Genomic DNA, 17,413 nt, shown 5'->3' with positions numbered 1-17,413 from the left:
TTTTCCTTAAAATTTAGAAAACATGTCATATAAAGGAAGTCCAGGAGCCCTGGATGAAAGTGCACACCTGTAATCCCAGCACTCGGGAGCCTGAAGCAGGAGGATCAGGAGTTTAACACTAGTCTGGAGTCTATAACAAGACCCTGTGAGTGAGGGCAGGGAGAGAGAAAATGACAGAGAGAGAGAGAGAATGAATGAACCTCAGTGTACTTATGCTTGTATTAAATGCTGTTTTTAGACTGGTGAGATTCGTCTGTGGATAAACTCCTTGAGACCTGGACTTGGCCCTTCATAGCCCACATAAAGATAATTTAGAAACATGCATCTATAATTTCACATGTTCTCTTTGGCTGGGAGACAGAGACAAGAGAGTCCTGGGAATCTCAGGGGCCAGCTACCTGATGCATGAGTGAACAGCAAGACGGAGTCTGTCTCAAGGTAGAAGGTGAAGACTGACACCCAAGCTTGTCATTTGGCCTCCAGGGGTATGCTGTGTCATGTGTACGCCATCCCTGAACACAAACACAGCATAACACACAAAGAATATATAAACAGGATGCGGTTTCCACTTGGCCTTGTGATTTCCCACAAGCATTGTTCTACATTGCCTTTTTACTTTCCTAATTTCCATTGAGAATTTTATGAGCTTACCAAATATCTGGCTTATTTCATTAATTATACTCATATCATTATCTATTTGTGAGGCTACCAGTTTGGAAGTATTAAAATATAAGGCTTAAAGAAAACAGAAATCCTTTTATTTCTTTTGGTTATAACCAATTCAAAAGTCAATGTTCTAGGCTAGTTGTGTAGCTCAATGGTAAATGGTAGACTGCTTGTTGAACATAGACAAGGCCCTAGGTGTTATTTTTTTTTAAGATAAGGTGTGGGGAAGGCGGGTCCCACAAGGGGCCATGGTAGGTCACTGGAAACTTTGGTAGGGCTGTGGCAGGTAACCCAAGTAGTGGTGGGTCACTTTAGGCCTCCGGGGGTCAGCTGGTGGGAGACCACAGCCCATCAGAGACAGACAGATATGCCATGCAGAGAGAGCAAGAGAGTTTGGGTATAGAGTTTATTTAGTGGGTTATGGAAGGGAAAGGGAAGGGGAAGGGGAGAAGGAGAAGAGGGAGAGAGGCAGAGGGGGAGTGGGTATAGAGAGAGAAGGGGAGAGAGAAAGGCAGCAGCCACCTCTTCAGAAGAGGGAGGGAGGGAGGGAGGGAGGGAGGGAGGGAGGGAGGGAGGGAGGGAGGGAAGGAGGGCACTGGCAGGCTGGAGGAGGCTGGAAGATCCACTTATCCACTTGCCTAGGCAGAAAGGGAGGGTTGGAAGTAGGTGTGGCTTGTCTCTTAAAGGAACAGCGTACCCAGGTGATAGGCTGCCAGACCATAACATTCCCATCTCTTATAATAAAAAGGAGGAAAGTTAGGAACAACAGATTAAAGGAATTGGGATGGCGGTTTCTCAAGACTGCTTTCTGCTTATTTGTGGGCATTGACCTGGGGGCGGGACCTGAGAAAGCTTGGTGCTGGTCACATCCTGGGGTAGCTGGTCTCTTTACTCCTGTCCAGGGTTTGTGGTATGGAACTGTCCGGTGTCACTTGGACCTGGTAAGGTGGTGGCAGAACAGAGGACAAAGTTAAGTTTAGGAAGAAAAAATTTTTAGGGACCAGGGTATTGAGAAGGGTGTATCTGACCTGTTTAAGGTGGATCCTTCAATTCAGCTACCTGGAGCTCACAAGAATTCTTTGGGTTTGTGAAATCATAAGCTTGAAACAGCAGCATGTTTATATCAGAATGATTGTGACAGATATTTTTGCATAATGAAAAGCATGTTTAAGACTATGAAAGGCAGAGTGAGAGAGAAATTTGATAACTTGTATTTATCCTCACACCTTTATAACTTGCAGGCACACACCTTAATAACTTGTATTTGTATTTTACTGAAATTCATTCGGTGAAGATGTCCTTTTAAACTGACAAAACCTCAGCTGTCAAACTGTATCAGAGATCTTTGAGAAGGATAAAATTTTACTTGAGTTATTGGTTAAAAAACAACAAGGAACTTACTTGGTTGGCTATCTAGAGTCATTCTTTAGAGTTGGTTGGCTATCTAAAGTCATTCTTTAGAGTTGGTTGGCTATCTAGAGTCATTCTTTAGAGTTGGTTGGCTACCTAGAGCCACTCCTCAGGATCCTTCGTGATCGCTGAGGGTTGTATTTGCCTTTTGCTGTTTAGTGCAGGGCCTGACAGACTCCAGAAGATCCTGTGTCTAAGAAATCTGTAGGAAGACAAGCCTACCTTAACCTGAGCAGCTAGGCTGTTGATTCCAGCGATTCTGTTCATTGTCTGAAGATCTTCAGTTTAGACAAAAGACAGTTTTGCCAGTGGTCAGTGCTTGGCAGTTGATGAGGCTAATTGCGAATGGACGTTGTTCTGTGCCAATCTGTCTTCTGTCTTCTTTGGAGGAAGTAGAGTGTTGCTAGGAGCCAACCTGTCTCTGTTATGAAAAGTCTTTTAATAATTAAACATTTAAATGCCAAATTCCCCAATCTCTGAGCAGTTGTGGGCTGTTTATCGGGTCTTGACAAGTTATAACTACAGTATAGAATCTGCCTGGAGAGCTGGGTCATACGTAGGTGACAGAGCCCACACATGTGCACATAGGGCTTACATAGCTGCGTCATATGTAGGTGACATGACCATGTTGCACGTAGGTCACATAGGGCCTGAGAACCCTAGGTTGCTCTGTAATTTGCCTGAGCGTTTGTCAGTGCATGTGGGGCCCTGGAACACAGAAGTGCTGGCCACAGCGCTGTGTGACAAGAACTAGAACACTAGGTTCTATCCCCAGAACTGCAAAATTAAAAAAAAAAAAATCCAAAATTCTAACATACACCTCACCTCATCTTTTTTATACTTAGTAGAGTTTAAAAATAATTTTGACAACACGAGATTTTAAAATTTGACTAGTTCTAAATATACAGAATATTATTTTCTAAAGCCTCTTTAAGATTTTCAGATGAAGGAAATTTCTATAAATTTTGTTACTGAGCAAAATAAAAGTTGCCTGGCCATTAGTAAGGTCAAATAATAAGTTAGTATTTAATTTTCCTAATGTATTAATTCAGTGGAATTCCCTCTTTTAAGAGTTTCGGCAGAAATTGACTTTTTCCTGTGGGTCTCAGGGCATCCTGGCCACACATATGGGGCCCAGGCCACACAGCTGCCATGGCAGGTTTGATAGGCTAAAAAATAGGCCTGAATTTCTAGGTTTACTGATGACAGGCAGCCACTGGTTCCAGGAAAAGTGTTTAACAGACACCACCAAGGAGGGCCAGCATCTAAAGAGGAGTGCCTGACATTCCAACCATCAGATAAGATTAGATAAGATCACCAGATGTCCCTGAGCCCAGGACTCCCCTACTCCCCTTTTGCTAAGATACCACTAGACAAATGTCAGCCCAAACTCCTACCCTGCCTGGGCTGGGCACTCTCTGTTCTCAGCAGCTGAGTTGGGCAGACAGAGAGTCCAAGCTCAAGCTTGACTAAAGGCTCTTCTCATTTTTATGTATGGGATTTTGTCTCTGTGGTTGTCTTTTGGGGATCCCCATGACCTGGGCATACCATCCAATTTATTTGTGCACTTGTGCACATGTGAATGTGGAGTCCAGGGCAATCCAGGTATCATTCCTTAGGCATAGTTCATCTTTTGAAATTTGCTTTTGAGCAGGGTTTCTCACAGGCCTGCAGCTCACCATCTAGGCTAGGCTGGCTGGCTAGTGAGACCCAGGATCTGCCTCTTTCTCTTTTTTAAAATTTGTTTTTGTTATTTCCAGCACTGAGATTACAAGTATTCACCAGTTTGATAGTCTGAATGTAACTGGCACCATAAGCCCAGAGAGAATGGCACTTTTGGGAGGTGTGGCTTTGCTGGCATAGGTTTGGATTTGTTAAAGAAAGTGTGTTACTGTGGAGGCAGGCTTTGAGGTTTCATTTATGCTCAAGTCACACCTGGTGCCTCAGTTCACTTCCTGTTGCCTGCAAGATGTACAATTCTCAGCTACTTCTCTAGCACCACGTCAGCCTGCACACTGCCATGTCTCACCAAGATAATAATGGACTGAACCTTGCTACCCCATTAAATGTTTTCCTTTGAAAGAGTTGTGGTCATGGTGTCTCTGCACAGCAATAGAAACCCTAAGACAAGTACCATACATTTATTTTTTTCATGTGGTTTCTGGGGATCAAATTCAGGTCCTTGTTCTTGCAAGGCAAACCTTCTACCAACTGAGCTATTTCCTTGGCTCCTGTCAAGGTATTTTATAATGCAAACAAATGCCTGATAAATGAAATTCTTAGCTTGTTAGCAACACATCCAAGGCATAGTGTAAATAATAAGAGTGGAAGAGAAGAAATTATAGCTGCATACATTCCTCAGCACAGTAGCAGGGACGTCAACAATATTTAGGTAGGTTCTATGCCCTGAAATATGTGTGACTGCCTTGTTGATCAACAAACTGCATGGAAACACACATTCATTTTAAAATTTAAAAAAAAGTGTAATTAAAGCAGGGATTTTTTTTTTGCCTTTGTTCCTAGAATTAATGAACATGGTACTGATTTGTGAGGAAACTGAGGATGGGGAGCAGATGGGATTCTTGGCAGCCATTAGGCAAGCCTGACTGTTGGCAGTGGGAGCTACCTAGTGCTTTAGCCTACGGTGCTCAAAATACCTCAAGCAATTAAGAAAGTGTCACCTGGAGTCTGCCAGTGAGGAGACATCTTAACTACCTCCTCGGAAGCCAAGAATAGCTCTTTTATAACCTGTGAGGCCAGCCAGCCAGTTTGGGATTCACTTTCTGATTTGCTGATGTCAGTTTACAATGAATTTACAAGTTCCTCCTACAAACATTGCTCTTGTGAGCACAGTGCTGTTGCCTATGGTAGTGTGCAGACCAAAGAGCACATTCATAATTTGTTCATTCATTCACAAATTGTACTGAATGCAGATGCTGAGTACTTTAGCATGTGTATCACAAATTTTGTTTTGAAAGCAAGTTAGCATAGGGCTCTTTGTGAAAGCCCACAGCACTTCTTCCTGCCTTTCTCCTTTTATCATTTTCCTTTTATATTCTAGCCATTCTTACAATGGCCTAAAAGCCAATATATATGAATCCCTCTAAGTATCTGATATGACCTCTCCTCTCTTCTCTCTCCCACCACCTTCTGCCTTGACTACAGAGGTGAAGTGTAAAAGTCCCTTGTCTGGGAACAAAGTCCTTCAGAGAAAACCTAGAACACAGCCATTGTGTCAGAGCAGACCTAAAAGGATTCCCCAATACCTTTCTGAGACTCAACAACACACATGGCAATATGAGAATGATACTAGGGCATATGGAACTTTTTTAAATTCTTATTTGGCTCTTTGAGACAGTCGCATTATGTAACCCAGACTGGTCTTTATAATTATCACTACACCTTAAAGTTATAGTAATATAGTTTGAATTAATAACTTCAACCACAAATAATCTTATTTCTGTATACCTCTGCACTTAAATGTTTTGCTTCACTGCATATACATTGAGATGGCCTTATAATTACTTTAAAATTCTTTCTCTCATTTACAAATGAACTACATAATTATGACACTACCAGTTCTATATTTACCTGTACACTTACCTGTATTGAGTTCAGTATTTTAATCTGGTTTTGTATTGCTGTTTTAAGAACTCTTCTGAACTCTGTTGAGCATTCCTTGGAGGATAGGTTTAGTAGTGATACACTTTTACTTTTATCTGGGTAAATTTGAATTTCAACTTCATTTTTGAAGAGTTTTTCATTAAGAAATCAGATGATTATTTAATAGTACGTGCCTTGTACATAATGATGCGGTTTTTGTTGTTGTTGTTGTGTTTTGTGTTTTTTTGAGTCAGGGTTTCTCTGTGTGACCTTGGCTATCCTGGAATTCTATAGACCAGCAGGCCTTAAATTCAGAGATCTTCCTTTAGCTGCCTCCCCAGTGCTGAGATTAAGGGTATTCACCACCATGCCTGGCTACAATGGTTTAGTTTTCTCCTCATTATTTCGGTGACAGAATGTTATGTAACCCAGGCTGGACTCCCTATATTCTATGTAACAGAGAACGACTTTGAACTCCTCATCCTCATGTGTCCCCATGCTTTGTGAGGTCTAGGGATTGAGCATTCTGCCAACTAATTTGATAATCTCTTTGTAATTCTTTATTATGGCATGTCTTCTTGTTGGTGTTTTTCTTTTTTTTAGTTGGAGTTATTTGAACTTCCTATGTTTGCATATACACTCTTATCCTAAGAGATTATGGGGAGGTAGTCAACACTATTGAGTCACTGGGTTATTCAATTAAACAAAATCTGTTAGATGGATATCAAACGTGAACACTTCTGACTTTTCTATTCTCTAGCTTGTTATGATTTTAGCCAACCAGCATGGCTGGCACTTCCAGATTCCAGGGCCACGCATGTGCAGACAAGCCCTCAGGCAAAAATACCTAGCTGCCCCAGGGACCTTAAAAGGTCATGTGTGACCCATGTGCAGCATGGTTGCATCACCTACGTATGATGCAGCTACTAGGCCCTTGCTCCCATGCATGAGCACCGTCATCTGCATATGACATAGCTATGTTATCCCCCTGTGCGCATGTGTTAGGCACACATGAAGATGGACATGCCATCTTCAGCCCTTTTTGCACACTGACTTCCCCAGGCCTGTACACATCTTGCATGTTGCGTGCTTCCTTCTCACTCGCGCCAGGTAATTTCATTGGTGCTGTGAGACTCGAAGGCTTTTCTGCCCCTCTCCTGGGGTAGGGATCCGGAACCGGGTATTTTTTCCACAACAATGTGTTCCATCTGCCTGAATGCGACCTGTACACATACCACCGACTTCAATTGGTGAGTTTCCCTATTCTGGTCAGCTTAACTGTTTCTCCAAACCCAAGGAATTGACCATTGAGCTCCTGGCAATCTTCTGATGTTCTTAGAAATGGGGGGAAAGCCCCCAACCACAGCCATCACAGCTACGGCTGAGCCCTTCACTGACATCCATGCCTGGTTGCTTTTCATAACTAAAAACGTGGTCAGACAACCCAGGGTACTCTATTGTGCTAGCACTGCACATGCTGAGGAGTGTGTTTGCCTTGGGGCCCAGGGTCCCTCAGATTTTTCTTTTTCTTTTCTTTTGGGCCACTCATTAAGTGGTCCCTGCCATGAGAGACCTCTCTGGCTTCTGAGTCACCAGGACCAGAGCCAGTCAGGACACAACAGCCCTGTAGAGAAGAGATGTCTTCCTTCTTATAGGCTTTGCAGTGTTGCCATTTCACACCCTGCCGAAAGGAGATATCCTCCTATACGCCTTGTGGTGTCATTCTTGCGGGTTTTCACGGTTTCAGCTAAGGAAAACAAGACATTGAAGACTGTCAATCCACCCCACCATGCTCTTTAAAGGCCCCAAACCCCCAGAAATTGACCTACTTACAGATTCCCACACTTGTCCATCTTTGCTTGAAAAAACAGCCTCATTACCATTTAGATAACAATTTAAAGTGACTGCCTAATGGCGCCTTTGATCCCAATATTCTATGGGAGCTTTCTAACTACTGTCAGCACACAGGCAGATGGAGGGAATTTTTTTACATCCCAGCCTTTTACTAGCTAAGCTCTAAGTCTAAGCCCTCTGTCCTTGCAAATTGTTTACCTGCTCACATGTTCCTGGCTATGCCATCTGAGACGGAAGAACACTCCACTTCCACTCTGGACCCAGCCAACAAACCCCCACCTTTCTGCCCTCAGTAGGCAGCTACTTCTGCTTCTTCAGCGTCTGCTCTGGACCCCGCTAAGGAACCCACACCTTTTCAACCTCAACAGACAGATACTTCCACTTCTTCACTTCCCACTGGTTCGCTGCTTGCCTCACCACCTCTCTCCATTAGCACCTGCGTTGCTGCAGGCTCCACTGCCCTCTTCAGCTCTCTCTTTCTCCCCACTAACTACTCCATCAGCCCCACTGGATAATTCCCCCTTTTCAGTGCCAGGCTACAGCAGCTGCCTGGCTCTGGCACCCACCTTTACCCCTCCTTTCACATGCTCTCATGCTGCTATAGAACCCAACCCTGACTAAGCCAAGCCAGCTGCAGTTCTTCCGTTGTGACAGGTGGCCAGTATTGATGGGTTGGTTAGGATACACGTCCCTTCTCCCTTTCAAAACTCTCCCATACAGAACAAAAACTGGGGTCCTATACGTCTAATTCTAGCTCTTTCATAAAACAATTACAATATATTACCCAGTCTTGTAATCTCATCTTTCATGATATTTATATGATCCTATCTAATAACCTACTTCCTGAAGAGCACAGACTGGTTTGGGAGCAGGCTGACTACATGCAGATGAGGTTCACCAAACTCATGCAACACTCCCCCTCTCCCCCAGGGAGCAGAGGGACCAGTTTTTGACTTGCCTTCTGGCAGGTCTCCATAAGGCTGCCCTCAAGCTAGTAAACTATAATAAGCTCTCAGATGTCGTTCAGGACACGAAGGAAAATCCTTCTGCATTTTTGGAATTTAGTGCAATTTTCTGCACTAAAGCTCTGTTACAATATACTAATTTAGATCCAGAAACCATGGAAGGCAGACAGCTACTCATGACTCATTTTCTTCCCAGTGCTACCCCGACTTTAAGCCTAAACTTAAGATGTTTGGAGAAAGGCCCTTGACCCCACAGGCAGAAGTCTTAGAGTTGACTTTTAAGGTGTACCATACAAGGAATGACAAAGCCCACAATCACTGTCACATGCTAATCATGGCCCCCCAACTGGCTGAGGTGACAGACGGCCCCATCTATGCTGTCTGTGCTACTCCCTTGCCCCCCAGGGCTCAAGAACTGCCAGGCCCATATTTCAAATGTGGTAAAACTGGTCACTGGGCCTGAGCATGCCCTAATTCTCATCTTGGTCCTGTGAGACCTTGTCTAAAACGCCATAGAGAAGAACACTGGGTAGTCGATTGTCCTCGTGCACATCGTGGCATAGAGACATCAAACCCAGAAAATTCCCAAGTTGGCCTTCCAGTTCTAGCCATGGACAAGTGAGGCTTCCCGGACTCCTTTGACCCGACCACAACTGTCATCTATAATGGGAGCCACGGGTAAACTTCACAGTATCAGAGCGGCCCATCTCCTTTCTCTCGGACACAAGAGCCACATACTTGGTACTAAGGGAATTCTGGGGGCCTACCTCTCCTAGTTTCCCTATTGTCGGGAAACAATAAAGCCTTATCTACCTCAGCAGACCCCACCACTTGACTGTATTTTTAAGGGTATTTATCTCACTCATTCATTTTTAGTCATGCCAACCTGCCTGGTACCTCTTATGGGAAGAGATTTTTTTTTTTAGCAAAAGTAGGAGCTTCCATCTCATTTGTTCCTTCTCTTCACCTTACCCCAGATTTGCCTTCAGCTCCCCTCTTCCTCCTTCTACCCTCCCAACCTCCCAGCTCCAATGTGTCTTTTCCTCTACCAGCCTCTCAGGTAGACCCCCAAGTCTGGGACACCCCAAACCCCTCTGTGGCTAAACACTATTCCCCCATCATTATCCAATTACAAGATCCTACTAAGTACATTACCCAAGCTCAGTACCTCCTCTCTCTCCAGAGCCTTGGGGGACTTAAGCCTATTATCTCTGACCTTCTAAGAAAAAAGCTACTTCGCCCCACCTCTTCTCCCTTTAACACCCCTATACTTGCTCTTAAAAAACTTAACGGAACCAACTGCCTGGTTCAAAACCTCCGGCTCATTAACTCCACTGTGGTTCCTCTTCATTCTGTAGTGCCTAACCCTTACACACTTCTTTCCACTATCCCTCCAGGAATCTTCCACTTCTCAGTTCTAGATCTCAGGGATGCTTTTATTCTCTATTTCTCGAAGCTCTCAATCTCAAAATATCTTTGCCTTCACCTGGACTGACCCTGACACTCACCTCTCCATATAGCTCACCTGGCCTGTCCTCCCCCAGGGATTCCAGGACAGCCCGCATCTATTTGGTCAGGCTTTAGTTTCTGATCTACTCTCACTGTCTCTCTCTAAGTCTAAACTCATACAGTATGTGAATGATATCTTACTTTGCAGCCCATCCTTGGAGATTAGCAAAACTGGTACCTCCGCCTTTTTAAATTTCCTGTCCAAAAAGGGCTATAGAATCTCACCTTCTAAGATCCAACTATCTACCTCCCAGGCCATTTACTTGGGATTAACTATTACCCCAATCCAAAAAGCTATTACTCTAGATAGAAAAAAGCTAATTCAGTCCCTTGCAGCTCCTTCTACAAAAGAAGAGGTTTTATCGTTCCTAGGAATAGTTGGCTTCCTGCATTCCTGGATCCCCTCTTTCTCTCTCCTCCCGTACCTCTTATACAAGGCAGCTCTCAGCTCTCTGCATGAGCTCCTTCCCTATCCCATTACTAAACCCTTCCAGAGAATCCAGCAGGCCCTTATACAGGCTCCAGCTCTTCATCTCCCAGATTTAACTTGTCCTTTCTCCATGTAACAGAGGAGGGATATGCCCTTGGGGGTCCTAGGACATCATCTGGGACCTTCCTTTGCATCTGTAGCATACATGTCAAAGAAGTTGGATCTCACCACTCAGGGCTGGGTACCTTGCACACATGCTTTAGCAGCTGCTGAGCTTCTTATTAGTGAATCAAAGACACTAACTTTTGGGTTGCCCACCACTGTCTTCTCCACCACAATCAGTCCCATCTCTTAACTTACAAAGGCTTACAAACCTTACTCCCTTCCTGAGTTCTTTCCCTCCAGGTGGCACTAGTAGAAGATGCCACACTCACTTTTCAATGCTGCCCACCCCTTAATATCTCAAATCTCCTACCTCAACCTAACATTATTCCCCATCCCACTCCTGCACAGAGACCTTAAAGGATCTACTGCCCCACTCCTCACATATACAGGAGGGCAAACTGTCCCAGGCCACTTATAGCTGGTACACAGATGGCAGCTCCTTCTTATATGAGGGGACCCATAGAGCAGGCTATGCCATAGTGTCAGATACTGGGGTGGTGGAGGCAAGGCACTCCCTGCCCATACAACTAATCAGCAGGCTGAATTAATAGCCCTTACCCATATCTTCCAGTTAATCAAAGGGACAATGCCCCCATGTTGGGCGCCAAATGTTGCAGGGGGGCCCACTTGTTCGCCTCAGCCACCTAGCTAGCTTAGCCCTGAAATAATCCCACAGGAACTGTATTAATTAAATCACCTCTTGGCCTGTTAGCTCTACATTCTTACTGGCTAACTCTTACATATTAATTTAACTCATTTCTATTAATCTGTATATTGCCACATGGCAGTGGCTTACTGGGTAAATTCCCAGCGTCTGTCTTTGGTGGATTCACGGCATCTCCTTACTCTGCTTTCTTCCTCCCAGAATTCAGTTCTGTCTTCTCTACCTACCTAAATTCTGCCCTATCAGGCCAAGGCAGTTTCTTTATTCATTAACCAGTACAAGCAACACACAAAAAGGACTCCCACAACAATCTTTAAATGTTTACATTTAAATATGTAATATATGCCTTCCATATCCTCCTGTCCCATGCAGCTATCTGGAAGGAGTGTGGGCTTCTTACAACAATGAAAGGATCCATAACTAACTCAGGTTTCATTATGAACTTGTTAAAGGCCTCCCATCTCCCAAAAGCTATAGGAATTATTCACTGTTGGTCTCATCAGACCAACAGTTACATTATTTCCAAGTGAAATAATGGGGCTGACCAAGCAGCTAAAACAGCAGCATCCCAGGGCCCAAACCTACCTCATCACCTCAGGGGGTTAATATAGTACAGCCCAAATTCTTGCAGGCACCCCTGACACCCAGCAAATTTTGTCCTACCCACATCACCTTTTTCATCCTTTATAGCAAAGCTCTGCTTCATTTTATCAAGGTTCATCTCCAACCCACCCCCGAGGACTTAAGAGTTCTTAAAAGCTATCACTGCCTCTTGTAAAATCTGTCAAAAGTCAGATCCCAAGACCAAATACCATAGCTTCCCTTTTCCCACTCACCAGGCCAGGGGCTCCCTTCCAGGAACTGAATGGCAGCTTGATTTTACTCATATGCCCACAGTCAGACGAGTTAAATATCTCCTGCTCTTGCTGGACACCATGTCTGAGTGGATTGAAGCGTTCTGCACCACTAACAAGAGGGCCCAGATATTTTCCGATGTTGTTCTCTGAGAAATTATCCCATGGTTTGGAATCCCAACCTCTCTTCAGTCGGATAATGGCCCAGAGTTTACTCCCCAAATTTCTCAAACTTTGTCTAAGGCTCTTAACATTCCCCGGCATTTTCATATCCCATACCACCCTCAGTCTTCAGGAAAGGTAGGACGAACTACCCGTTCCTTAAAATATGTTTTTGTTAAGATGTCACAGGAATTTCACCTTGACTGGGTAAAACTTTTACCTCTGGCCCTTCTTAGGCTTAGGGCTCTCCCCAAAAGCCCCCTTTCCATCTTGTCCTTTGAATTCATGTATGGGCAGGCGGTTTTAACCCCCGGCCTCTCACCTAAAACCTCTTCCTTCTTGATCACCTGCTTACTCCATTGTTATCCCATCTTTGCTCCCTATTATGGGATTTTACCAACTACTCATTACCTCAACCATGTGCCAATCCATGCCACTGCCGATTAGAATAGGAGAGCAAGTACTATTTGCCCTCCAGACCAACATGCCTTAACCCTTTCCCCTAAATGACAAGGCCCCTTTAAAGTAATTCTTGTAACTCCCACAGCTGCCAAGGTTGAGGAACTCTCTCATTGGATCCACCTGTCTCATCTTAAAATTTTCACTCTTCCAGCTCAAGATACTCCCTGTATATGATAAGTTAAACAGGGTCCTGCTCCCTTAAGTTCCAGAGGACACCAAGGTTGGCCACTTTTTCGTCAGTTCCAGAAGAATAAGTCTCATCACCATACTCAATTCTCCTGCGCCCAAAACTCCATATATTCTCCCTCTTCCTCTTCTATCTGCTTTACCAACTTCTCTGTATCTCCAATGTCATAACTTAAATTTCCAGTTAACCGCTCATCTGTTATCACAGGGACCATCATTAAACATAGAGTCGGAGGTACAAGGACTGCTAAGAGCCCAGGTGGTAAGAAATAATAACGAGTTTGGGGACATTCGCAGCCCCAGACTTCAAAAACTCATAAAACAGACTTTAACGTAACAGGTTTATCACTGACTGTAGCGATGTCTCTTGGATGTTAAGGTAATGCCAAGATTTGCTTTAGGTAAAACATTGAGGGGCCTAATAATTCCCCTTTCTAATAATTTCCCCTTCTCTTCTTCCCTCCTCCCCATTGTCTTCTATTCCAACACTATACTATTATTACCATAAGCTTTTAATATGTCTAAAATTTCTTTTCAAACATTTTTTCATAAGCTCCAGGGAGCCAATTGGACCTATCTCAATGGACCAGACTTGCCCAGAATAAGTATCACTTAATTCTTCCCTTATCATTCCTGGTCTAGGGAACCCCTGGGAAATTCCCTCCTCCACCCCAACCTCCTGCCCCCATCTTCTATCTTAGGACTCTCCTCCCTCAATCTCTAAGATTTAATTTTTTTCCAGAAATAAATTTCTGCCTTTCTAGCATCTTGCGAGGTCCAAGCTGCAAGTCAGCCAGTTCCACAGAGCCCGAAAAACAAAAAGTAATCAGCCACCCCAGGATGTGGCCAAGCACTTCAACTATCCAATGTCCACAAAATCAGCAGGAAGCAGTCACAAGAGACCCTTACAATGCCCAATTCCCACCCACTAAAGAACCCCAAATTCCCCAAATATTGAGAATAAACCAAAGGATGGAATGTTATGATTTTAGTCAACCAGCATAGCTGGCACTTCCAGATTCCAGGGCCACGCATGTGCAGACAAGCCCTCAGGCAAAAATACCTAGCTGCCCCAGGGACCTTAAAAGGTCTTGTGTGACCCATGTGCGGCATGGTTGCATCACCTACATATGATGTAGCTATGTCATCCCCCTGTGTGCATGAGCTAGGCAGCCTTTAAAAGCTGGACATGCCATCTTCAGCCTTTCTGCACACTGACTTCCCCAGATCTGTACAGGTTTCCTCTAATAAACTCCTAAGTGGGCTTGTTGTGTGCTTCCTTCTCACTTGGGCCAGGTAATTTTATAGCTGATACTACTCATAAAGTTTGTTGGCACATCTGTAATTCTAGCTCAGCAACTTAAGACAGGAGCACTGCCATGAATTCAAGACCAGTCTGGGCACCGTACTGAGTTCTAGAATAACCTGGGTTAAAGAGAGTCCTTCTCTCAAAAACAAAAAAAGTTATTTATATTCAATCATTTCTATTCTTTCCTGAACACATAAACTTTAAAGTATCAATGGCTGGGCATGGTAGGATATGCCTGTACTGCCAGCACTTGGGAGGCTGAGACAGGACTGCAATGAGTTCCACATTAGACATGGCTTCACCGATAGTTTGAAATAACTAAAATAAATAGCTAATATAATTTCTTCTTAAATGGTTTTTAAGTGATGCAATTATCAGTGTCAACATTTTATAGAGGTATAATTTAAGGGAGTTTGAAAAAAACCTACCTCTAAGTTAAGCAACAGTATCAAAAGGAACTGATTGTCTATACTCTCATAGGATAACCAAAAGTGCAGGTATGCCAAAACTGACATTTCTAAGATACAAAATAGGCAAAATTCTTAAGAGTTTCATTTAAAAAAAAAAAGTTGTCTCTATTCCTCCTCTTTTCTGCTCCACAACCTAGACATTTTCTCAAGGTAGTTAATTTAGGGATAATTATAGGCCATCCACTCTCTACCCCTTCCCTTAGCACCACCATTCTCCACTGTCTATCTAGCCTATGTTCAGTAGTGTAAAAGTCAGTATTTTATATTTTGCCTAATTTTAGCTATTTTCAGAAGGATGAATCAGTCATGACCAGAAAATGAAATATCAAAAACTTACCGTGAAACACGGAAAAAAACCAAAACAACCAAAAGCAGGAACAAAGAGGAATTATGGTTAAAGCAGTGCAGTTTGGTATCCTCAGACTGTAAGCATCAGCAGCTCCTGAGATCTCACTAGAGATGTACATTCCTGGGCCCTGTGCAGGTGACTCAGACAGATGGCATAGGAGAGATGCTGGCATAAAATATTAAGATTCATGCAGGTTTTACATGACACATAAAAACAGGTACTACATAAGTAATTTATGGAACACGGACAGGTATTCACTACAAACTTTACAACTTTTGTGGATGCTCAGAAGTCCTGTACATACAGGTACTTGATACATGTTAAAAGTTTACATTGCAGATTGTAAGAAAAGTAGGTTTGGGGCTGGAGAGATGGTTTGGAGGTTATGAGAACTGACTACTCTTCCATGGGGCCTGGGTTCAATTCCCAGCATTTACATGGTGACTCACAATCATCTCTAACTATAGTTCTGTCTCAGTGGTCACTGCACACATGTGATACACAGGCATATATGCAGTCAAGACACCCATACACATAAATGTTTTAAAAACTAGTCTTATATAGTTGATTCAGAGAGACTATGTAGATGGATCTGCTTTTAAACACAACAGTCAGTGATAAATACAAGAGGAACTAAGGATCTATATGGTAAAGAAAAATTTATACCATTAACAAAAGTAAATATGGAAGAGCTTTGTGACTTGGGCATGAAGATTTTATTAAGAATAATGAAGCATAAATGAAGTTTCATCATATGCATGTTAAATCTTTAAAACCAAAAAAAAAACAAAACCCCAAGATAGTATCAACAATGGTGACTATATTGTGGACTGGGCACTGTTTGTAATATAAGAATATAGTAAGAAATTCAGGCACTGAGGTACAAACCCACAATTCCAACACTAGGAAATCTGTGGCAGTACTGAGAGCTCTAGCTGTATACTGAGTTTGAAGATTCCTGGGCTATATAGCAGAACTCTGTCTCAAGTACTCCTATGACAAAATTTAAGAAATTCATATTTAAAACCTGTAAGAAACTCCTGCAATTTTGTCTTTAAAACTTCAGAGAGGGAGAAAAAAAGTCAAAAAGGCCAAAAAGAGTAAGAAATTTCCAAAATGCTAAATCTTAATAGGCACCATGATGGGCAAAATCCCTACTGCCAACTTGGCTGGATTTAGAATGACCCCTAGGTGTGTCTTTGAGGATTCCAGAAGAGTTTAACTAGGGAGGGAAGATACAGTCCTGGGGGTGGGGCACCAGCCCACAGGGGAGGGTTCTGTATGGAATAGAAAGTATAAAGTAAGCGGAATGCCAGCATTCTGGAGTGCAGCAGCAATGTGACAGCCGGCCGCCTCAAATTCCAGCTGAGAATTTCTGCCAGGAGAGACTGGAATGCACCTCAACTGCAGAGCCAAAATAAGCCCTTAAGTGTTACAACCAGGAGAAGTAACTAATTAGGCATGCTCCAGAAGCAGAGGAACCGAGTTTAACAAACACAATACGATGTGTACGTGTTCATGTATGCAATGTGCACGCACTAGTTGTGGGTGGAGGCTGGTACTGGGTATCTTCTCAACAGCACTTCACCTTACATTTTTCATTTTTTGAGACAGGGTCTTTCACTGAACCCGAAGTTGAGATTCTGCTCCACTGGTTGGTCAGGTCTGTCTCCTCAGTGCTGGAATTATAGGCACGTGCTGCCACACTTGGGCTTTTTATGTGGGTCCTAGAGATCCAATCCTAGGCTTTCCTGTTTGTGTGGAAAGCACCTTCCAGACCGAGTATCCCCTAAGTCACTCACTGGCCATCCTGACTGGTACAATTGTCTACTAACTGGGCACCACATTTAAACAGTTACTACAAACAAGATGGCTCTGGTTTTGAAAACCTGTTGCACAGTAGTGGTAAGTTTTGAGTGTGGCCATTACTACAATTTAGTAAACAACAGAAACTAAAAGCGGTTTCTGTGTTTCTTCAAAAGATACGGATTATTATTCAAACTCTGTAATTCTGTTATACTAACAAAATTCTCACAAAGAGTAATTTTAAGCCCCACAAACCCCCAATATTCTGCAAGAAAACTTTGCATATTAGTTTAAGGACAAAATTTCACTATTTAATTTTTTTTTTTTTACTTTTACTCTATATCATACGCTATCCCAAACTTTGGCAACAAACTTTCTTATCCAATTTTCAAGAATACTCCAAAATTAACCAGGCGGTGGTGGCACACACCTTTAATCTCAGCATTCAGGAGGCAGAGGCAGGCAGATCTCTGTGAGTTCGAGGACAGCCTGGTTTACAGAGCTAGTTCCAGGACAGGCTCCAAAGCTACAGAGAAACCCTGTCTCGAA

The sequence above is a fragment of the Microtus pennsylvanicus genome, chromosome 6, assembly GCF_037038515.1.
Source record: "Microtus pennsylvanicus isolate mMicPen1 chromosome 6, mMicPen1.hap1, whole genome shotgun sequence".
Classification (NCBI taxonomy): Eukaryota; Metazoa; Chordata; class Mammalia; order Rodentia; family Cricetidae; genus Microtus; species Microtus pennsylvanicus.
The sequence above is the reverse complement of the archived record's forward strand: the minus strand, read 5'-3'. Positions refer to the sequence as shown.